Raw genomic sequence first — 578 nt, forward strand, 5'->3', positions numbered from 1 at the left:
TTTTGAGATGGAATCTCACTCTGTCGCCCAGGCTGGAGTGCAGTGGCATCATCTCGGCTCACTACAACCTCCACCTCCTCAGTTCAAGCGATTCTCCTACCTCAGACTCCCTAATAGCTGGGATTACAGGCGTGCACCACCACACCTGGCTAATTTTTGTATTTTTTTTTGAGATGGAATCTCACTCTGTCGCCCAGGCTGGAGTGCAGTGGCATCATCTCGGCTCACTACAACCTCCGCCTCCTCAGTTCAAGCGATTCTCCTACCTCAGACTCCCTAATAGCTGGGATTACAGGCGTGCACCACCACACCTGGCTAATTTTTGTATTTTTAGTAGAGATGGGGTTTCACCATGTTGGCCAGGCCAATCTCAAACTCCTGACCTCAGGTGATCTGCCTGCCTCAGCCTCCCAAAGTGCTGGGATTACTGGTGTAAGCCATCATGCCCGGCCCGGTGTTTGCATTTCTGATGACTGCCACTCAGACCTGCCAGCTGTTCCTGTGGTCCCCACCCAGGAATCACTTCAGCCCAAGAGGATAGCTTCAACTCCATAAGATCTCATCTCTGACCCAACCAA

Source organism: Mandrillus leucophaeus, unplaced genomic scaffold (genome assembly GCF_000951045.1).
Source record: "Mandrillus leucophaeus isolate KB7577 unplaced genomic scaffold, Mleu.le_1.0 Scaffold186, whole genome shotgun sequence".
Taxonomy (NCBI): domain Eukaryota; kingdom Metazoa; phylum Chordata; class Mammalia; order Primates; family Cercopithecidae; genus Mandrillus; species Mandrillus leucophaeus.